Raw genomic sequence first — 23,734 nt, 5'->3', positions numbered from 1 at the left:
GGCCCTTGGGGGAAGGGGGCCCGGGGATGCACAAGGAAGATAAGAGCCTCTTGTGTCCCGTTTAACCCCTTATGTACTGCAGTGTGTAAGTGTAGTTGTCTTCAGCTTATTAACCCTTTTTCGTGTTGCAGCATGTAAGAGAAAACTGGGTCACTTACACACTTACACATATATAGTATAGTGTGTAGGGGAGGGGGGCCCCATATAGTTTTTTGCTATGGGGCCCCATGAATCCCAGCTACGCCCCTGCTAAGAGGATTATATGTGCTTCAATACAGTATTTGTGTGACGCTACTGTGGCAGTAATACAGATGCGGCATTGTAGTGTTTCCCCACCGGAGACGCCCCAACATCACCTAAGATTGGCTACGAAGCCGTAATGTAAGGTGTATTGGAGCAACACAATAGTTTGGTCTGATTTTGGCGATCAGGACATAGAATTAAATACAAATGGGCTAAGGTGAACATGATACACTATCTTATTAACCTCTCCTTTGGTGCATAAGCTGGATACCAGGATAGGTTGAAGATCTTCCCAAACGTGAATATATCAGGTAATATACTTGTTAGACTGTACGGGCAACCTTTAGGTGGTCAGACATGGTAAGCCATATTACTGTTTTAAGTGGGTACCATGTAATGCCTTATTTCCCCTGTGGTGGCGCTGCAGAGCAGTTGAAAAATTATTACCAGTTTCTCTGCATGTTAGAGCCGATCTCTGGGGATTCTAGCAGCCTATAGTTCTATTATATTCTGGGAAACCCTTAAACAAAAGGAGACAAGATGATAAATGCCCTCAACCCCTTTAAATATTGCATTGTGTAAGGTTTAACCTCAGCTAATGCAACATTGATATCATCACTTCCCTAAACATGGTCTGTAAAGAAAGAACAAAATGATGAGCGTTCTATTTCTGACATCTTCATTAGTCCCAAGATCCTGATTCTGGCTACAAAGATATAGCTGAGAATTAGGATATATTATACAAGGTTTAGTGAGATGGATAAAATAAACAGTATAAATAGCTCCCGGTCGTCAGTCTTCCATTATGATTTTATTGCGGGTGTATTGCAGAAGCAGATGCATAGAAATGCTGCGAGTAACATGATGAGAAAGCTTGATCCCAGATCTCCAATAGGATAGATGTGGCACAATGTCTGCCTTTCTGGTCTAGTTTTTTCCTATATAACATAAAGTATGGATAACATTAATAAACCTACTCCATAGATCCATAAATTATAAAGTTCTAGCTGCCTGAAGACACCACTAGGGGGAGCTTAGAAGCATTCTGTATACTGTTTCAACATTGACCTTTAGTATAAAACAGTATACATTAACATCGCAAGCTCCCTCTAGTGGCAACTCCTGGCAGCTGAAATGTTTATTCTGATAACAGTGTATCTAGAAGTGGCTACCAGATTGTACTTCTGCATTCTGCTTCTGCAATTGTACTTTATAGTAAAATTGCTCAGTGTAAAGTATTAATAAGTCTACTCACTTCACTTTTGTCAGGTAGCCAGATACCGATATACCTAATAATGATCTGTTTAGTTTGTTAAAGGGGTTGGCCACTTTACAGTAAAATTGTTCAGTGTACAGTACTAACTCATAGAGCTAAAATCAGACTCCCCGCCTCAAGGCTGTGCTGTCCTGCTCTGTGGTCAGCCTGTCCATAAGATGGCCGACATAGAGGAGCATGTGGCCATGCCCCACCCCCAGTGTCCTCCATAGGCATATACTGGTTCAGTGGTGGACTCTGGGGAAGAGGCATGGTCACATGCTTCTCCATGTCAGCCATCTTATGGACAGAATCACCACAGAGCAGGACAGCCCAGCCTGGAGGAGAGGAGTCTGATTTTAGCTCTATGAGGTACACAGGCAGCTGCTGACAGTATATAAAGTGAGTACACTTACTTATACTGTATACTGAACAGTTTTACTGTAAAGTGGCCAACCCCTTTAAAAAACTGACAGATCATTATTAGGTATATCGGTATCTGGCTACCTGACAAAAGCCCATGACAGCATGGCAGACCCTCATAGCCGGTCATCTCTTTGGCCTCAGAAAGATCTACAATTCTGCAATCTGGGATGCCGGCTCAGAGGCAACAACAAACAGATCTTGGCCACTTTTGTACATAGGGTATAGACACACTCATTGCCTTGTTAGATCCTCAGCACAGCAATATGGCAGCCACCATCAGTTCTACATCTTAAGGAAACGATAAGCAAGCCTTATGGTCTGTGTTAAACGTATTTGCTAGCTTCAGCCCATCTATGATGAAAAGATGATTGAAGCTCGGGACATAAAACACGGAACCTACTTCAGTTGGGGAGTATGGAATTCTTCCAGACTTTGTGTCATCTAGAGGTGTCGGACATGAGATGCTGTTCTCCTATAATGCTCTTCTGGCAGATGAAATGGCTCCTGGAATATGATCTTCAAAGGCAGCCATTTGAGATCAGTCAATTCTTCTTTGACGATTGAATGCACTGAGCGAATTGAAGAGCTATATTTAGATCCAAGAAGAGAGATGGAGCGGTAGACATTAGGTGCGATAAAGGGGGTAACAGATAAGCATGACAATAATCCTATTACTACAATGTGACCGAGGTGTATACTAACCTCTTAATAGACGCCGTGCACACCATATTTCTATGATGGGAGAGCCAATAAAAGTAAACCTTGAAATGAGCAGATTTCTTTGTGACAATAACTTATATATTGAAAGGTATTCGGATCTCCAAAGGCTACTCTGCCATATAGGAAAACCCTAAGATTCTTATTAGAACATGGGGGAGGGGAGCTTCACGTTATGACGCACAATAAACAAGGGAAAGAGCCTAATATATTCCCAGGAGAATATATTGCTAAAAGTAGCCCTGTAATGTCCCCGTATTAGCATTAGAAGAATGTGACATATTTACAGCATTTAATGATCTAATATATCATACTGTAGTCATACAGGGAAGCATTATAAAAAATACCGGAGCAATGTAACATAATATAATCAGCATTGGATTTACCCATAAGCACGATAAATATTTGAGCGGCCATGATAGAAAAGAGCTGAAGATGCTGCTTTAGCCCAGATGGTGCTCACCTTCCCCAGAGTTACCTGGTGCTTCCATTCTGGAGATCTCACCATAGGGCTGCAGTATGGCAGGGGCAGAGGGTTAGTATCTGGGCAGGTACCTGAGCTGAGCAGCAAGAGACAAGTGACGAGTACAGTTAGTTCCTGTATAAGTCCTTGTCTGGCTCCTGAAAACCATTTCTAGGGTACTGAATACGTAGTTGTGGATCTCTGGAACAGCAGGGAACAAGGGGATGGAGAGATTGCCTTAACTCTGGGCAAAAACTCTTTTTTTAAGATCACTTTAAAGAAAATTTATCAGCTGCAATTCACGTTCCAAACTTTTGACATTTAGATGACTTTTACTACAAGGGGCACATGTTACCTTTCATATATTTGTCTGTGCTTCCAGAATGTGTAAAAATGCTTTTCTTCTCTGGTAAAAGGAGTCAAAGAGGTGTTCCCAAGCTCCTAAAAAGCTGCATGCTTCAATGCCTCCTCTATTCCTCCTTCATGGCTTCATTGACATGGAAGCTGAGTCTCAAGCAGGGTCAGGTATGGGAGGGGGGAGTAAGGAGGTGTTACAGTCTGCTGCACTTCAGGAGTAGAGATGATCGAACAGGGCAGAGGTTGAGGTTCCTACGAACCTGCACCATCAGCATTTGACTCCCGCTGCCTTCAGGTTCCGTGGGGAAGGTGGAGACAGGCTGAGTACCACCTGGAGAAGAGGGATACAGCCTATTACCTAGGCTGTATCCCTGTTTTCCAGGCAGTACTCGGGCTGTCTCCACCTTCCCTACAGAACGGAAAGGAACCTCGGCCCTGTTCGATCATCTCTATTCTGGAGCTCGAGAACGCCTCTTTGACTCTTTGTACTATAGAACAAAAGCATTTTTCTAAGCTATGGAAGCACAGACAGATATATGAAAGGTATCATGTTCCACCTTGTAGTAAAAGTCATCTAAGGGGGTCAGCAGCTTGGAACATGAATTGCAGCTGACAAAATCACTTTAAGGAAAAATGTAAATATAAATACACTAAACATTGAGCATTCCTAGTATATGTTTTATATTATCATGTTCATAAGGTGAGAAGAGCTGTAGATGTAATGGGCCTCATGCATATTACAGAGAAAGTTGGCCAAACTCACTGATTTGGGCAGGATCAACAGACTGGGGAAAAGAAGGGAAGATCATCTGTGTGTATGTGGGAGCTGGGACAACAGCTGTTGAAGGTGGATGGAGGACATCCAGGAGGAACAAGGGAAAGGCTCCAGAGAGCAGTAGATGTCATAAAGGGCATTCATACCAAGTAGTGGTTTTCTTTCTAGAAGGGAGATCTTTGCCAATAAAAAATATACCAATAATAGGTTGGATGCGACTAAGTGTGATAAACCCTTAAAGAAGAATTGGCCGCCTACTATGTAATTGTCCCAGCGAGCCCCATGCTGTCATGTTATTACAGTCACCTAATGGAGTCTTAGCTGCAGTTGTTTGTGTATTATTAAAAGGTAGCCATGTGGAGAGATGTGTTCCCGATAGTTTACAACCAATCCACTCAAAGGAATCTGAACAGTTTTGGAGCTATACAGCCTCCCAGCGACCATCACATTCGACAAGATGGCTCAGGAATGGCTGAAAGGAATGGACTCCAGCACTATTTCCAAGTCCCTCTTATTTCACGGTGAATGCTCTTTAATATCCGCCTATCTTCTGGTTTAAGGCTAAACACTGATATTTATGACTTTCTCTGCCGGTTTTGTTGAGAGCTGCAATACGTCTACAATTAAAGAACAAAACTTAACAAGACTCTAGGGTGACAGCCAACTGCGGTGATCGAGAAGGCAGGAGACACGGGAGGCCAATCCACCATTATCTAACCAAATTTACATATTTCAGCTAAAGACGTTACAGACTAATTATACTATACTCAAAGACTGGCAATGATGTGTGATTAACATTAACTCCAGCCCTCCCAATTAACATTTAAAAGGTTCCAAGAAGCTGAGATATGGGGTGTTGTTCGGTCGGGGTGTCTCTGTGACATGATCGGTGACAGGGATGGCTTTCTTCTCTTGAAAGTAAATGCCTCGTGAGAAGAATACAAGAAAAGGGGAAATTGTAGTAGAAAATGCCTTAAAGTATATTAGTTACTATATATATTGGTGGTTATAGTGTGGTAACCCAGGGGCTGAAGGTGTTATGGCAGGAGCTAGATGTTGCAGTAGCGATGCTGCACTTGTCAAGGGGCTTGGTGGGGTAGTTAGCTCTCACTGGGACCCAACACATGCCCATTTAGGTTTTCCTATTACCCTCTCATGCGGTGCACTGAAAGACTTAAGCCCAAGGAGTCAGAGAAAGTTGCAGAACAGATAAGTTTTATTAATTAAATCTCTTAAAGGTATATTACAGGCAATACAAAGACCGCGTTCACAAGGTGTGGTTTAGTTTGAGAGATTGGTTTGTCAGTTGTTACCTTTTGTGGTACTTGAAATCACTGCTTTAGCAGGTATACTGCTTTTTAGAGGTTCTTGGCTTTCAAAGAATAACCCGTACTCACTGTCTGAAGAAAGTCCTTCAATGCCAAGTGGCACATCTAGTAGCACGAGTCCCAGAAGGAGCACTGGGGAAACCAGCCGTCGGTGTTAGCCGCAGGACTTTGCAGCAGGGCATGCTGGCAAAAAGAGCAAGCTTTTCCAACCACTGTATGCTGACTAAAGCTCAATGTGGATTGCAAGGCTTGGAACTTTCTTCACTAACTCTCTGAACTGAACACAAGGTGCAAATTTACCTCTTCTCCCTGACGTACGCCTGCCATATCACCCGCTCACCCAATGGGTGGGCAGGGAGTGCAGCAAGGTGGGGAGGAGGTGGGCATCCTCCCACACCTCATTTATCATGATTTACGCCTGCATAGTGGAAATCTACACCAGTCTTCATAAATCTCCCCCATCGCCTTCTCCACCTTAACTTATAAACTTTGGGGCTGCCATAAGCTAATATAAAAGTCCATCTTCTGCTGTGAGGACAGAGTGGGGAAAAATGCACTTAACGGGTACTGTCACAGTTAAAGTAGCAGTGCCTATTTAAGGCTAGTCTTAAATTTTTCAGCATTTTTGGCATTGCTTTTTGTAGTATTTTAGCATTTTTTATGAAGCCTGATGTTACTTTGATGTCTATAGTCTTACGGGGCTCCTCTTTTTGCTCCATCTGCCATACCATAAAACCAACCCTGGCCACATATGGCTATAATCTGGTTTTGATATTATCTGAAGGATATCTGATGGGTAATCTGATGCCAATCAGACCATAAAGTCAACTTTAATAGTGACAAGTCAAAGTGGTAATGATGGCCATTGTCTAGCCATAAAGTGCTTTGCCAGCAGTTGACTATGACCTAGACATACGGCTATGACCTGGCATTCAGTGTCCAGACTGTGTTCACAAAATCAGCTTATCATTTTTCCTTGTTTGCCAACAAAAGCTCTTGACGGTTCCTCCAGAGGGGCTGTCGGGCCGAATACCTCTGATGTCATTAAACAAAAGAACTATTTAACGGGATTTTCTTGCAGAGCTGGATAATTGCCTTTCACAGCAGACAATGGTAATCTAGCAGCCGCTTCACTGTGAACTACTGGAACATCCGTTTTGCTGCTTCCCTCTGAGAGTCTTCGCCGGCTATAAATATAGTGTGAGCTCTGGCAGACGGCAGCTCATGAATCCACTTCCATGTGTTAGAAGTGACCTTAAATTAATGGAATGATACGGGAATAAGGGATTTATATTCCGCTTCACAGATATTCTGGGTCAGATTTGTTCGTGATACATTAATAACAGTGGCCGGGATCACTCCCTGCCCCTGTTTATCTACGCTCAGCACATTTTTTTATCCATTTCTTTTGCTTTGGGAATTTGGGAATTAATGGGCAGATTATTTTTTTCGTACGCTTTGCTTGGATTGGTATGAAATATCTAGATATCTAGTATCTAGTATCTCTAGATATGTTGGTGCCCACAATGGGTACCCCTTGATCTTGTCAATGTCCAGGAATTTATGAGTGTTTGATAACCTCTGTTTTTCTGATATTGAGCTCTAAATTCCTTCATGTAAAAATTATTTCTGCTTGAAGCCACCTCTAGGGGGAGCTCTTTTCTTCGGGAATTGCACAGTTCCCAGTGAATGCCTCCTAGTGGCAGTATGAGCAATGGTATTATTTAACTTGTTTGAAAGTGATGACAGGTCCCCTTTAAAGAAGAAGTCTGGGGAAATAAAAAAATATATTAATTACAGGCAGGGGATGGTGAAAGATAATAAAGAACCCATACTTACCGTTCTTCTTGCCCTCATAGTGCCGCGTCCCGCTCCCCCTGCTGACATTCTCCATCTCTCCCTCCTGCTGCGTCACGACTCGGCTGATGAATGCCCCGCTAAACCAGTCAGTGACTGGAACCGGACACCTTATTTACACTTATCCTGATTTCTACATGGACTCCTGGCTTTGGCTCTAAAATTTGCACAAAAACTCACATGTGTGACTGACATGAGGCGGTGACAGTACTTATTGTCCAGTGCAACAATTTTTCATAAAACCAGTTCTCAGTGTGACCCTAGGCAGATCTCATTACAATTTGTTCCCAATCTACTGGTGTTACCCATATATCGTATTCTGGTGTTACCATAATGACAGAACCTCCTGCTATTTACATTTACTGTGTACCTTCCTGCTATTAACATTTAAATGGCTTTAGGACTGCAGAGCACTGCAGCGTAACCATCCCCAGGCGACGGCCCATGCCAAGTTCTAAGTCACTGCCTTGTCATGTGTAGAATCCAAGAATTCAAACTGAAAGCACCACACATCGTGTAATGTACACCCCTAGCTTAACTGACATATATTAGGGGACGAGGTAAACAACATGCATTGCCACATCTCATACAGGTCCATTGTGTGCTCGGCATTGCCAGGTTCTGAGACTCATAGCTTATTTTTTCACCCATAGACTTGTGTGAGAGCAAGCTGTAATTTTTAATGGTGCCATTTAGGGTAGATGTTATTTTTGGGAAACTTCATTTGAACAACATACAGAGTTGCTTTAAGCACTGACAGAGTAATCGCACCATCCTTGGGTCATCTCACCTTTCTGTGGGTGGCAGTACCAATAGTCCGGGTGGGTCACAACTCCACTCCAGAACACCATGATAAGTACCCAAGGGACCCCCTCACAGCCCAGCAGGTCACCAACCACAGGGGAAAGGGTATAACCAGCCTTCCTAAAATAAAAGCAGGTGTGCCACCATACGTGTGTGCCCAACCGGCACTGGCGTCACAACAACCTAACATCTGGCTGAGCTATATCCCGATCAACCACTACTTTAGTGGAGTCACACAGCACCATCTAGCAAGTGACCGGTCGAGCCTCACACTAGGGCCGGTTGAGCCTCACACCAAGAGGCTACCATTGCCTTTCTGCCTCGTTGCTACCATCACTATTGACCTGGGTTACCACCAGGATTGGAGTTATCCTAGCTGTATAACATAGCCGACAGCTGCTGTATATGGAGTGGCTCCTAAGCTTCCTTTAAACAGAAAAAAGGTACCTGTATATTGGAAAATTGCATATTCCCAAAAATTTATATTGACAATGCTTTCCTATCCTTTATATTGCTGAGCCTGGTGGAACCATGAGGGGTCGCAGTACCATTTTTTCTGCTAAATTTATCTTCCTTGGCAACTATAATTGGGAGTTAGGGATTATTTCTTCTATACGTGGTTTGTTCCATCTAACGTATGGATTTGTCGCTCTCAGTGGTGTCTGTTGCAGAAGTCACACTACACTTCTTGCATCTGCCGTAGTGTTGCCATCTTTTCTAGTACGGTACCAGTTGCTGGTTCTCTTTTCCTATCTCTATGAGGCACTGTGGGGGAATGTATAAAACCTATGGCCCTTTCATAGCCAGTAACATATTAATCCTGATTATGAATGCGGTATAAAGCTGGGTTCACACTATGTATATTTGAGGCTGTATTTGTGAGGCTGTATAGCAACCAAAACCAGGAGTGGATTGAAAACACAGAAAGGCTATGTTCACATAATGTTGTAATTGAGTGGATGGCCGTCATTTAATGGCAAATTTTTGCTGTTATTTTAAAACAACGGCTGTTATATTGAAATAATGGCAGTTATTTACCGTTATATGACGGCCATCCACTCAATTTCAACATTGTGTGAACAGAGCCTTTCTGTGTTTTCAATCCACTCCTGGTTTTGGTTGCTATGAGGACCTGACTTGAGGACCAAATACTGCCTGAAGTATACAGTGTGTGAACCCAGCTTAACAATGGATTAAAATGGCGCCTAGACGTGCACCCCGTGTGACCTCCTGAAAGTATTTCAAATTAATTCACCTTATTCCGTCTCATCATTAAGAGACAGGATCTTCCCTTCCTCAGACGCTATAAATGTCTTCATTAATATCAGATACGCAGATACTTCAGTTTCCCGGGAATTGACGGCTAAATTTCTTTTTAAAAGAACTTTTTGAAGAACGATGTGATGTGAATAATTTGATGCCTTGAATAGATCCAAATTACCAGTCGTGTTAGAAAAGTGTGCGAAATAAAGGGTACCTGTCACCAAGAAAGAGCCTTTTAGATTATGGCATCGGTATAATGCCCTTGCAAAACGGAACTGATGGGCGCAAAATTGTCCGCAAGGGTCTAATTTGGGTAACACAGCGACTGAATCATCTTGTAGTCTCTAAGGTGTTACAGGACACAGATCATCCCATGAATAAATGGGTCTCTATGAATGTCTGTAGTTATCCAAATCCTAAAAGCCAAGCCTCATCCGCCTCTCTAATAGCAGAATAAAGGAAAGCATTGGGGAATGATAGTGTTTTGAACATACCTGCTGATGCCTCCACTGCTCTCTCAGCACACCAGCTGGAAAGGGGGGAGGCGTCTGGACTGTCTGACAGGCATGCTGTTCAGCCTGTCAGAGTACAGAGACGACGGTCCAATCAGAGCCTCCCTGCTCTGATTTAAACAGGTGGAGGCTTCCATGCCTCGCCCGTGATCAAGTCTTTTGGCTGGCTCGTGCGTTTATTGTGTGCTCCTTTCTGTGTTTGACCTCTTCATCTATATTGTGGACTTGCCTTTTGGATTCTGATTTGGATTTGACGTGACCTCCTGGTTCTGACTCGGCTTGTTTGGTTTGTTCTTTGTTTTCCCTGGACTGCTTTCTCTGTTTGACTTCTGGCTTGGACTTGTGGTACTTCTGGATTGTGATTCTGTGTATGACGTGACTTCCTGGTTTGACCTGGCTTGTTGGTATTTGTTTTATCTTTCTCCTTTGTCTAGCCTTAACGGTTAGGTCTGCTGGGACTTGTAGTTCTCCTGTTGTTGTTGTTGCCCTTGCTTCCTCCAGACTTGTAACTGTTTCATCTCCCCTCCTTCACTTAGCCAGTGTAGGGAACGCCGCCCAGTTGGGGACTGCTGTTTAGGGCAGGTCGTCCAAGCAGGTAGGGATAGGGGTCTGGGTTCAGAATAGGGCTCACTCTTCCCTGCCCCGGACGTGACAGATAGCTAACATATCTAGAACTTTTTTATGCACTTTTCAAGATGCTTTTTTAGGATTAGAGGGAATTGATCACAATGGGGGGGATTTATGAAGACGCCGGTCTTATATTAGGCCACGCCCCCTTTCCCTTTCAGGATTCACTAAGAGGCGCACATACTAAATCTACACCTGCTTTTAGATTTGGATCATGATTTACGCCTGCAGGCATGCGCCTCCTCCCTGCCTTGTGTATATACATATAGGTGTAGAATAAAACAAAGAGCATAAGAAACAAAAATTCTCCTCTGGTGTGCAATTAATATTATACAACATTGCTGTAATTCTAATGAGCCAGGAACCTCTGCCATTATCACAACTGGGTGTGGGTAGCCACTCAAGATTTCCTGAGATGACCGAGCAGACATCAATGGAGTACTTCAGCGTAACTGCACTTTGTTCCACTGCAGTCAAACCTCTTTGTACTGGAACGTCCTGACTTGATAAGGAGGGATAGTCACCCCAGGCGTAGGTGAAGGTTTTTCCCTGCATTGGTAGTTACCCCACCTTTGGCTTTTGGCACTGCATAAAAGCTTTAGTAGTACTGTGGAAGAAGACTTGATCTGACATAGAGTGCCTGATAGTGGACCTGTCCTCAAGCCAGGCCCTGGAATAAGCTTCAGCAGGAACAGGTGTTTTACACACTCTCTCTGACATAAGAACTGACTATAACTCCTACCTACAGACCTTCAGGGAGCTTTATAAGAGTGGACAGGACCAATCTCCCATTGGTGAGGAACTTTCTGGAATAGCAGTATGGCATACATAACATAGCTTAAGAGCAAAGTTTACCCTTTACACTTCCTTTAGCTGTACAACGTACATAGAAAACAGTAAGACACCTAGTGACTGGCAGTAAAGTGCAAACCTTCAGCCCAGAGCATACACATACATGGTACCTGATGATAGGTGTACTCAAACAGTAGGGTCACACTCTCTCTGGGACACAACACTTGTTGTTAAGGTAAATTTGCCTCTAGTAAGGATCAGTTAAACACAGCGATCGGCCGATGACAACGATCCTCAGCTGATCTGTGACAGGTTTGGACCTATAATCGTAGGGCGCCGACCGTGCATCGCTACATGTAATAGCAATGCTGACGATTTGCTGACTGTGTACATTACCCATCCATGCTGCAGGACTCTTGAGGTCCGCTTCTCCCCTGGTCCTGCAGCTTCAGAGGGGCCTGTCTGAGCTGACAGGCCGCTAAGCCAATTAATGGCCAGGACTGCCATAGCTAGTGATTGGCTAAGCGGCCTGTCAGCTGAGACAGGCCGCTCTGAAGCTGCAGTGTGCAAGACCAAGGGAGAAGCACAGAATAAGAGCAGCCCTGCAGCATGGATAGGTAATGTATACAATTTAAGCAAGGGCTGCAAGGGCATCGGTAACAATGTCCATGCAGCACTTATTAAACGATTATTGGGCCGTGTAATAGGCCCAGTAAACGAGCGTTGATCTAGCAGATCGGCTCTCGTTTACAGTTATTATCGGGCCCACATCGGCCCGTGTAATACCACCCTAACACAGGGAACAGGACAAATTACGGGAAGTGGGGGCAGGGCTTAGCATGTGCTATGTGCAGAAGAGAGAGAGCCTGAAAAATCCTTTTAAAAAAATTATATATATATATGTATATATATATATATATGTGTGTGTGTGTGTGTGTGAAAGCTGTGTGCCTCAGGCTTTATATTCATCTACAAAAAGCTAAAACTTTTATGTCAAAATTCAGTTCAATATCAGGAAGCAGTCCTGGAACACCTTGTATCCAGGCACTGATACCAGGGATCAAGTGCAGGACAAACAAATCTGTTTCATCTCCTGACACAACAAAGCTTCTATATCAACCTGGAGACGGGATCTGGTGGTAGCTGGGATTAATTGTCTTGAACCTTGAACCCTGAGTCCTGCTAGTTAGGGCCTAGGGACTTGTTAAAAGAAAAATTCTGTTTTTGTGTTTTCTTAATGAATATCTGATATTGATAAAAAATAGAGTTAAATCCATTGATGTCAGTATCACAGCGGCCCTTTCAGATGTAGAGACCCAGCAGTGTCTTGTAACTCAGTCCGCTCATCCCTTCTGGATGCTATATATAATTCATACAAATATAATTCATCATTTTTGCAAAGCATGATGACTTGGACAATATCCATTTGGTTCCTGGCAAACCATGAATCCATGATCTGAAAAATGCTCATTTAAATTTTCATTAAAGAGCAGAGATCTAACATCAAATTCCTGGTATCGTTAGTACACCAGGAAAGAGAATGGAGAATTAGGATCGTTTTTATGCTGTTTTGTGTTTTTCTATATTTCTGTATTTCAACAATAAGTTTGTGTGACCCCCAAATTTAAACAGTATTCCCCATTTGTGGTGACCCAGGGATTATTTGTGCAGTGGCGAGAGCTCCAGAGGGGAGTATAGGGATAATAGACTTGTCACTGTGACAGAGGTGACTCTGCTGGTTCTCAAGGTCATCACAATGTAGGGAGGGAGTGGGGGGTTGCTAGATAGTAGTTGTTTTCTCCCCCAGGGCACATATACGGTATGTACAAAACCAGGAAAGTTAGTGTCCTTGATGTTGGAAGTACAATAAAGGAAAAAACTTAACAATCCTTATACTGGATGAGCTTGGCAAACAATTATCCTCATTGACTGGGAGTAAAGTGTCTTAAGATAATCCAGTATGCAAAAGAACACTGCAGAGACACCATCACATGTCACGACGTCAGTGAACTAGCCAGATCTTCCTCCAGGAAGGAACAACCAAGCCAAGGAATGTCTCCAATCAAGGAAACCAAAAGCAAGATATCCATCCACAGACAGCTGTTTCGGGGTATTTGCCTCTCATCAGTGTGGAGTAGTATTCTGACTAGTGGGAGCAGTGCCAATAAGTGCATGCAAAAACACAGCAGAGACACCATCACGTGTCTCGACATCAGTGTATTCTAGAACATTGCCCCCTGGGAAATGAAATATGCAAAAGAACACTGCAGAGACACCATCACGTCTCGACGTCAGTGAACTAGCCAGACCTTCCGATAACCATTTTGCCAAAATGCATCAGCATATATGTGGAGACTTCAGAAAGGTAATCTTCTCTGAATGGGTATATAGTAACATGAAGGTACTCACAATAGTCTTGTACTAAATGTGTGATATGATAGTCAAGACTAGTCTAGTCCTAGGCCTAGACTAAGCCCTTTAGGTCCTAGACATGCAATGAGGACCATGCATACTTTATGTCAAAATCTTTGGGAATCTCCAGTATTTGCTTAGATAGGACTAGTTGCAGGACTCTCAGTAGAGCAGCCCCACATGATAAGGGTGCGGAGGCCAGGGTGATAACACTTAGCTAAAAGAAAGAGATGAGACCAGACTCTACTCACATTTCCTCACTCTACCACTAAGCCAAATTGGTCTAAACTTTTAAACTTGCAGCCTTGTGACAAATTGGTGTGGCCTGAAGTGTCTGTGCCCTAGGCCTGAGATGCTCCTCCGTCCCTCCTCCCCGCCCTCTTCCCCATTAGGAATGCCCCTGGGCAGGATTTCTCCTAATTATCACTTGTCTGAACACTGCACAGTTGTTGGATTGTTAAGTCACATGTGCAGTGTTTAGACAAGTGATAAATAGGAGGAATCCTGCCCAGGGGCATTCCTAATGATGAGGAGAGACGGAGGAGGTCCTAATGAACAGACACTCTAGGCCACACCAATTTGACACAGGGCTGCAAGATTAAAAGTTGATTTTTAGGACAATAACTGCATCACCTGCCGAACGGACCCCAGGACTTATGGATTAAAAGCAGAAATCCAAAGGTACAAGTGGTTTGGGGGGGGGGGGGGGGGGGTTGCTTTAAGCTTCTGTTTACTCTGCGGTAAGTACAACCACTCACCTATTTATAAAACAGGGACAGATGAATGGTTAAATTAGTCTGTTGTAGTAAATACTTAGGACCCTGCTACATGCAATCATCGTGTAATGGAGGATATGCGGCCAACGCCTGATTGCAGCAAAGGGCCACACATACTATCCAGCAATTGTTCGTGCAACCCTCCCTGTATGATTATTAGGCTGTATAATAGGCTGTATAAATTATTGCTGATCTACGAGATCTGCAGTGGCTCCAGCTGTGTAATAGAGCCCGTACTCATGACTCATTTTTCCTCATTCCTCCTGGAAATGTTCGGATAAAGTGACATCTGGCTGTCAGCATTCCACCTGTCATAGGGCTGTGTCCCTAAGCTGCCTGACAATGTACTGTCATCACGGACAATACTTCACTGTCTTCACTTCACTGATTCCTATTGACAAGCGGAATGATAATACCAAGTTGTCAATTAGGCCTGGGGTGCACAGAGCCTCTCTGTAGCACTGCTGATTGATTGTGTCATGTAATAGCTGTAGTCCATAAGACTGCATGCACCTCCGCGCACCGCTTTCTAGCTCCATAGGTAAAATTAATTAGTTGAGTTACAAAAAGTCTTCATGTAGGTCAGGTTTTCTACATTACCAGAAGGGATAACAGAGGACCGGCACCACAGTTCTGGGAAAAAGATGCTCCAGAATTGTTATCTCCCAGGTTATTCAAGGATTTACTATAACAGATATGTCAGGAGCGGAAACAGGTCCCGTTTAAATCCAAATAAGCTGCAGTTTCCATTGTTTTGACCACTTCATCTAGTAATCGTTCATGCAGCTCCGGACACATAATCATCGAGCCGTGTAAGACTGTGGAAGCGAGCGCTGATCTACAGTCCTATGCCAAGTTCAAACTACATAGTTTTTCAATTACTGACGGGCGTTGTTGCAGATTGCATCACCAGCTGCTATTTATTGAAAAAATACATTGCATTGTTTCCTATGGAATCCATGGAATCCATGCGGCCGCACAGAAAACTTCATTGAATAGCAGCCACACAAAACTGACAGTGCAGACAATGTAAAGCCCGGCTGGACTTCACATTGTCTGCAATGGTTGATGGGAATGCCGGCACATGGTGTGAACTTAGCCTTAATGTGTCAGCTGTAATTGATGTTTCAAACTGCTGAGACTGTTAGATAGCTGTTAGGTCAAGGTGACACATGGTATCTTTTGTGTATCTGTCTGTGCTTCCAGAATGTAGAAACATGCTTTTATTGTATAGTACAAAGTGCTGTGAGCTGTAACATCTCTTTACACCCCTTTTATACCTTATCCTGCTTGGGACTCAGCTTCCAGGTGACAGTCAAGTGGGAGGGGGGAAGCATTCTAGCTTGCAGCTATTCAGGAGCTCCAGGAAGCCTCTTTGAATCTTTGTGACATAGAATAAAAGCATTTTTCTACATTCTGGAAGCACAGGTGGATGTATGAAAAGTATAATGTGCCCCCTTGACCTAATGGCATCTAACAGTATCAGCAGTTTAGAACTTGAATTACAGCTAACAGATTTGCTCTAAAATGGGATTAACTGGTGTCAGAAAGTTATACAGATTGTAAAAGAAAAATCTCAAGTCTTATAGTACTTATCAGGTGCTGCATATCCTTCAGGAAGTGTTGTATTATTTCCAATCTGACACAGTGCTCTCTGCTGCCACCTCTGTCTATGTCAGGAACTGTCCAGAGCAGTAGCATATCCCAACAGAAAACCTCTACTGCTCTGGACAGTTCCTGACATAGACAGAGGTGGCAGCAGAGAGAACTGAGTCAGGCTGCAAAGAATACACCACTTCGTGTAGAACATACGGCAGCTAATAAGTACTGGAAGGCTTAAAGGGAATTTGTCACCGGGGCAGAACCCATCTTACCTCTGGTTAAAGGATCATATACTTACCCCCTCCTGCTGATCTTCCCCTGATGATGGTCCTGTATCAGAGAAATCGACGCCCACTTGTCTGCGCATTCAATATTCTGCGGCAGTGGTGGGCCAGAGCTTGGGAAAAGTCCAACACAAGAGTCAGATTTAAGAAAATGCTTTGTGTTCTTCAAGCTTCGTCATTCCTTTATTCTACAAACAGAGACTCCCAGTTGTCTTCATGATCTTAAATGTAATGTCTTTGCCCATCAGTATCTGAGTACCAGACACACCACCTTTTTGATAACTTCACATGTGGCAGAAATGCTGCAGACTTAAAGGAGTATTCCACTCAAATTAAACTTTTAATATGTTGCTGCCCTGGCAGAAAACATAACAAGCATGCAATGTCTCAGAACACTTGTGCCATTGCTGTTATGTATGTATGAAGGTCGGCACTGAAGGGATAAGTATTGTTGGGTATTCTGGGGATGTTAAAGTGTCTTCTGTATTTCGACCACTAGGGGCCTCACTGTATTTCCCTCTTAGGTAAAAGCACAGCTGAAGGTAATAGTGTAATAGTTTAATAATGTACTTTTCTGGGCTCATGGTTTTTCTTTTGTCTGCTACCAGTTGAGAGTTGGCTAGCTGGCCTATCCCTGTCTAGGTTACCTCACAGAAGTCCCTCCTCTCTATAGCAGCCTATCAGAGGCCAGTCTCACTGTCTCCTCATATCCTCTCCACCTATAGGAAAGCTTCCTATAGCTTATATGTAATAGGGGAGCAGGCCATTTGAGTGATTTCTTTTTCTAGTCAATAGTCTACTCATTACAAGCACAATGTGATCACAGCTGAAAAACTTTCCAAGGCCTGGCCCACCAGCCAAAGCCCCATGCTGGGCACCACACAGATTCAGGGGGTGCATTTAGACCCTGATTTTGCCAGTATGCTCTTCTTCGAGTATTCTTGCGTGCTAGCCATGTTGGGCTAGTAAACCCACGGTGCTGAGAGCTATCCTAAACTTTCTCTCTTCTGCAGCATTCATCAGGAACTTCAGTCAGTAGTTTTGAAAGAGTAACTGAAGCTGACATACTGAGCTACAACTTATTAAAACCCAAAAGGGAACCCCAACGGCTAGCTCACCCTTAAGTAGGGCCTGTGTTCCTGGATCATGTCACTCAGTGCCCTTAACTAGCATTTGGCAGATCAGTCATGGCCATGCATACAGGTACTTCTCTTTATGTTCATCGGCATCGACGCCAAAGTGGTTAGAGCCCCTTACAGCTGAGTGCTTTAATGTTTGGATAGGTCCCCCTTAAGGTAGCCGGCCTGGTCCATAAGTCAAGTCAAATCTTATCATTTACTACCACTAAAGATACTTTGCTAAAACTTCCAAAACTTCAGATTCTTCTAAAACTCTATACCTGCTAAAGCAGCGATTCTAGTATATTCAATATTATCAGGGATATTGCCAGCCAGTTCTCAAGCTATTGTGATGTTTTTGCACTTTATGCACAAGGACTCTATTTAACATGTACTGCACATTTAAGAAAAACTTCAGTTTAATTATCCTGGACTCTGTGGTTCCTCTGCACCACACCAATACACCACAAGGACTACAACTACACCTACACCTTTAACAGGCATTTGTTGGGAATCAGGGTGGGCATATACCACTCTAAGCCCCATGACAAGTGCTGCAGCGGTACCACGACACCTTCCCTTGCAAGTAACATCTAGCACCCCTGGTTCCCCACAAACAGGCTTACCTCTCCGCACTACCCAAGCGTTCTCCTATGTCATCTTCGGGCCCTGGCTGAATGATCCCGCCTGTCTTGTCTCGGCAGTGACAGACTGCTCAGCCAATCATTGACGAGTCAGGACAGCCTCACAGCCAGTGATTGGCTGAGCGGGCCGTCACTGCCAAGATGTCTCTGTCTTGAAAGTGGAGGTGCAATTGTTCAGCCAGGACCTGAAGATGACAAAGGAGGGCCCCAAAAAGTTTCATTTTAGTGGAATTCCCCTTTAACCTGCAGATAAGTGAATCATGGCAGCAGGATAGTGAGTGATAGTTGTAAAGTCAGATTTTCAAATCTGCAGCTCATTGACTCGGTACCATTGTTAAAATAGCAGTGATCTCTCTTCCTTTACTAAGATCTTGTGTGACATTTCTGTGGTTCCAATCCCTTTAACCCTTTTCCTCCTGTATAACCCTATACCCTGTCCTCCCTGCCCCCGGGTCCAGTCAGTGACTCTCTTTGCTGTAGTTACAGAGTCTCATTAATCAGACTGCGATCCCAGCTGTGCCTTATGCAATTAGCTTTGTGGAAATGTTACACGTCCCTGCGGATCGTGGGCGGCATTTTTTATAATGGTATATTTTCAGGAAAGTGGGGGTCCAGCCTCATTAGTGAGGGAACTTTATGTTCACATTGTTACAGGGCAGCCTGGATTAGATACACAGTGTGACTTCCCTCTCCATAATCCTAATTAACCAAGAACAGAAGAGTTTATTTCTAGAAGTTTGGATCCGTCTAACTTGTTACACACTATATCTATCTAGCTGTCTATCTCTTGTAGGTAACTACTGTGTATATGTAATATCTTGGTACTCCATCTTCCTGCTGCAGAAGAATATAGTTTGTCGTGTAGCGGTAGATTCACCTGTTAGTATAATCCGGTCTGGAAACTGTAAATCTAAAGGTGTAACATACTGTGTCCCTTAAAACTACTTAACATGTGCTCCCAATGATGTATAAGACTCAGTGCTGCCACCTCTGTTGGATACTCTCATATATATATACACTCACCGGCCACTTTATTAGGTACACCATGCTAGTAACGGGTTGGACCCCCTTTTGCCTTCAGAACTGCCTCAATTCTTCGTGGCATAGATACAACAAGGTGCTGGAAGCATTCCTCAGAGATTTTGGTCCATGTTGACATGATGACATCACACAGTTGCCGCAGATTTGTCGACTACACATCGATGATGCGAATCTCCCGTTCCACCACATCCCAAAGATGCTCTATTGGATTGAGATCTGGTGACTGTGGAGGCCATTTGACTACAGTGAACTCATTGTCATGTTCAAGCAGAAATCGAGACTCATCAGACCAGGCAACGTTTTTCCAATCTTCTACTGTCCAATTTTGATGAGCTTGTGCAAATTTTAGCCTGTTTCCTGTTCTTAGCCGAAAGGAGTGGCACCCGGTGTGGTCTTCTGCTGCTGTAGCCCATCTGCCTCAAAGTTCGACGTACTGTGCGTTCAGAGATGCTCTTCTGCCTACCTTGGTTGTAACGGTTGGCTATTTGAGTCACTGTTGCCTTTCTATCAGCTCGAACCAGTCTGCCCATTCTCCTCTGACCTCTAGCATCAACAAGGCATTTCCGCCCACAGAACTGCCGCTCACTGGATGTTTTTTCTTTTTCGGACCATTCTCTGTAAACCCTAGAGATGGTTGTGCGTGAAAATCCCAGTAGATCAGCAGTTTCTGAAATACTCAGACCAGCCCTTCTGGCACCAACAACCATGCCACGTTCAAAGGCACATGCCTAAATGCACTGAGTTGCCGCCATGTGATTGGCTGATTAGAAATTAAGTGGTAACGTGCAGTTGGACAGGTGTACCTAATAAAGTGGCCGGTGAATGTATATATATATATATATATATATATATATATATATATATATATATATATATAAAGTAGGTCACATGATCCACATCCCCCACAGGTTGCTAAAAGTCTCTAGAAAGTTCTATGGAAGGAGTCAAAAAGTCCAACTCTCACCCCAGAGGGTTCGGACAGACCAGATAGTCCTGGCTAGTTCAGAGATGGAGAAGGAAGTGTGGTCAGTGTAGTTTAAGCCTGGTTCAGGCCAGTGCAGAAGCTCCCGTGGGCTTGTCTCTTCTGACACAGTGGGGGACGTAGAATGGTGTGAACATGACATTCTTCTCCATGCATGGCACCACCCTGGGCTATTCCCGCATGTGCGGACCCCTATTGACAAAGTTTGCTGAGATCACCAGGAAGGTGCTTGGGTCCAGGTAAAGGCCTCAAGCTATCGCAATATACTATAAACTCTTATTTAGAGTTCTGTGACTTCTAGCTGGCTCCACACTACATCTGCACATGGGATCATATACATAGATTTTTATAACTTAGGGGGTTTCTTCTCCTTTTGGGAGCCACAATGATGGATCACTGTTATTGGGCAGCCTCCATCATGATGGCATAGAATCAAATGCTTTAACTTCTCTTCACATTTATCCCCCATCCATAAAGTCATGGTTAATGGAGACTGATGTAGATGAAATTGACTGGTGACCTTAATAAGCATAGAACACCCTAGGGAGAACAGGACTACTGAAACCTGAGGAAAGGATTTTTTAGCTAAAAGTTATAAAAACTCCTGTGTTATGCTCCATCACCTCAGACCCTGTTCTAGTGGAATAGTTTTACCAAGACTACTCCATTATTATTATACTGCACCCCATGCACAGGAAATGGACATGTGCACAAGTGTCACATCTGGAAGCAGAATGACTCTTATGCTTAAAGGGGAAATCAGGCAAAAAAGAAACAAAAACATTTTTAAATTTTTTTCATGTCAACTGGTACTAGGTATATATATATATATATATATATATATATATATATATATATATATATATTTTATAAAAAATATATATATATATATTTGTAAGTTATTTTTATTGTAAAATCTCAACCCTTCTAGTACTCGTCAGCTGCTGTATGTCCTGCAGGAAGTGTAGTGTATTGTCAGGGTCGTTTCTATGACCGGGCGCGCTGGGCCACCACATGGGGAGCCAACAGCTAGGGAGTGCCTGCCCGGGTCCGACAGCACTCAGACTCACAGCATCATCCCCCCACGCCAGGCCCCTGCTCCAGCCCCCAGTTCCAGGCCCCCGCTCCAGCGCCAGCAGCAGCCCCCCCTCCTCGGCGCCGCCACATCAGCCTCTCCTGTTATCTCTTCAGCAGAGGGATCCCCCAGTAGGCACAGTGATGATGTCATCGCACCTGATGGGGGATCCCTCTGGTTGCTGACAGGCTGGAGGAGAGAAGAGGTCAGAAGAGAGGAAATCCCACTCCATGCCAGGATAAGGTGAGTATAATTTTTTTTTAATGTGTTGGGGCAATGCAGGAGGATATTATTACTATGGGGGCAATGCAGGGGGACAATATTACTATGGGGACACACCACAGGGGGACATTATTACTATAGGGGCACACCATAGGGGGGCATTATTACTATAGGGGCAATGCAGGGGGGCATTATTACTATGGGGGCACACAACAGGGGACATTAAAGGGAACCAATCACTTAAAAAACGGCTATAATGCTATGGGAATGTGCTGTAGCAGCACACAGCACACTTCCCAAACATGCTTCTACACCCCCTGTCCCTGGAGTGTATAGCTCAAAAACTTACTGTATAAACTTGGTGCCCTGTATGTAAATTGCCCCCAAGTAGTCACGGTGGGCGGTGAGCTGCGGCAAGTAGTCACGGTCCCTGGGCGTTCCGGAGTGGTAATCACGCCCCTCTGGGCGTGATTAGCCTGCATAATTGTGGCGACGTCACCCAGAGGCATGCTGTCCCTAACGTCAGCACGCCTACATTCTTTCTGTGCCACTCATGCGCAGTACAGCGGGTTCAGTCTGCGACGTACTGCACAGGAGCAAAATAGCCTCAAACTCATTGCCGGACCTCCAGCAATGAGTATGAGGCTTTCTGCACCTGCGCAGTACGGCGCGGACCGGACCCGCTGTACTGCGCATGAGCGGCACAGAAAGAATGTAGGCGTGCTGACTTTAGGGACAGCATGCCTCTGGGTGACGTTGCCCCAATTATGGAGGTTAATCACGCCCAGAGGGGCGTGATTACCACTCCGGAACGCCCAGGAACCGTGACTACTTGCCGCAAATCACCGCCCACCGTGACTACATTTACATACAGGGCGCCAAGTTTATAAAGTAAGTTTTCAGGCTGTACACTCCAGGGACGGGGGGTGTAGAAGCATATTTGGGAAGTGTGCTGGGCGCTGCTACAGCATATTCCCATAGCGTTATAGTCGTTTTTTAAGTGCCTGGTTCCCTTTAATACTAAGAGGGAAGTGCAGTGGGACATTATTACTATGGGGGAACGCCACAAGGGAAAATTAATACTAAGGGGGTAGTGCAGGGGGACATTATTACTATGGGGGCAATGCAGAGGACATTATTACTATATGAGGACACAGAGGACATTATTACTATATGGGGGCACAGCAGAGAGTATTATTACTATATGAGGGCACAGCAGGGAGTATTATTACTATATGGGATCACAGCAGGGGGTATTATTAGTATATGAGGGCACAGCAGGGGATATTATTACAATATGGGGCACAGCAGGGGGCATTATTACTATATGAGGGCACAGAGGACATTATTACTATATAGGGGTACAGCATGGGGGGTATTATTACTATATAGGGGAAAAGCAGGGGGTATTATTTCTATATAGGGGCACAGCAGGGGTTGTTATTATTACTGTATGTAGGCACATCAGGGGGCAATATTATATGAGGGCACAACAAGGGGCATTATTACTATATGGGGGCACAGCAGGGGGCATTATTACTATATGGGGACACAGCAGGGGGCATTATAACTATATGGGGGCCTACATACCTAATGACTTTAGTGCACCAAACAGCGCAATTACTACTGTTTGGGAGCCTATGGGAGGGGAAAAGGGAAGGAAGTTGCTGGGAATAGTGCAGAGCCTAAGATGTTTGTCTGGCAGGTTCTGATGAGTAAAATTGTAGCTGCAAGAAGTCGTCACGGTGGTCTGGGCCAGATTGAGAGGAAAAGGAAAATTTGGTCTTACACCCACAAAGGGCCAGCAGCCCAAACAAGGTGATAACTGATAAGGAGTATAAATATATTTATAATCCCCAACCCACGGTGGCGACGTTCTATGCGCTGCCTAAGGTGCATAAGAACGTCACACCGATTAGGGGTCGTCCTATAGTTTCCGGTAATGACTGTCTGACTCAGGGAGCTAGTGTCTATGTCGACAAGGTCCTCATGCAGTTTGTCACCTCTCTCCCTTCCTACTTACGTGACACAAAAGACACAGTCACTAAAATCACTAATCTTTCCGTTTCTGATACCACTTTTCTTGCAAGCTTGGATGTTGAATCCCTTTATACTAATATACGGCACCATTTAGGTTTAGAGGCGGTATCACATTTCTT

At 44.1% G+C, this 23,734-nt stretch overlaps 1 long non-coding RNA gene across 1 annotated transcript in view; it reads right to left on the bottom strand.

Annotated features, from left to right (window-relative positions):
• Positions 1 to 1,055: 1,055 nt before the first annotated feature.
• LOC138802644 (uncharacterized) overlaps positions 1,056 to 23,734 on the bottom strand; it is a 46,285-nt gene continuing 23,606 nt past the window's right edge. The window contains exons 2-3 of the long non-coding RNA XR_011364795.1: positions 2,325 to 2,510; positions 1,056 to 1,181 (exon numbers count right to left, since the gene is read on the bottom strand). This is a non-coding gene — a long non-coding RNA (uncharacterized lncRNA). The remainder of the gene's footprint in view (positions 1,182 to 2,324; positions 2,511 to 23,734) is intronic.

Source organism: Dendropsophus ebraccatus, chromosome 10 (assembly GCF_027789765.1).
Source record: "Dendropsophus ebraccatus isolate aDenEbr1 chromosome 10, aDenEbr1.pat, whole genome shotgun sequence".
Taxonomy (NCBI): Eukaryota; Metazoa; Chordata; class Amphibia; order Anura; family Hylidae; genus Dendropsophus; species Dendropsophus ebraccatus.
The sequence above is the reverse complement of the archived record's forward strand: the minus strand, read 5'-3'. Positions and strand labels throughout refer to the sequence as shown.